Here is a 213-nt window from a genome sequence, read left to right on the forward strand (position 1 = left end):
TTATGAATTATGAGACGAATTATGGATTACAGAATTTTTTAAAATTTAGATAAGTATTTGTGCTAATTCTAATTGTGATATTTGTTATTAGGGAGTATTTTAGTAAACTAAAAAAATTAGAATCAATAATAATTTTAATTAAACATATTTGTTATTAAGAGTATTTTAGTAAATTTAATTGTGATGATGTTAATTTTAATTAAAGATATTTGT

Source organism: Arachis ipaensis, chromosome B08, assembly GCF_000816755.2.
Source record: "Arachis ipaensis cultivar K30076 chromosome B08, Araip1.1, whole genome shotgun sequence".
In the NCBI taxonomy this organism is placed as follows: domain Eukaryota; kingdom Viridiplantae; phylum Streptophyta; class Magnoliopsida; order Fabales; family Fabaceae; genus Arachis; species Arachis ipaensis.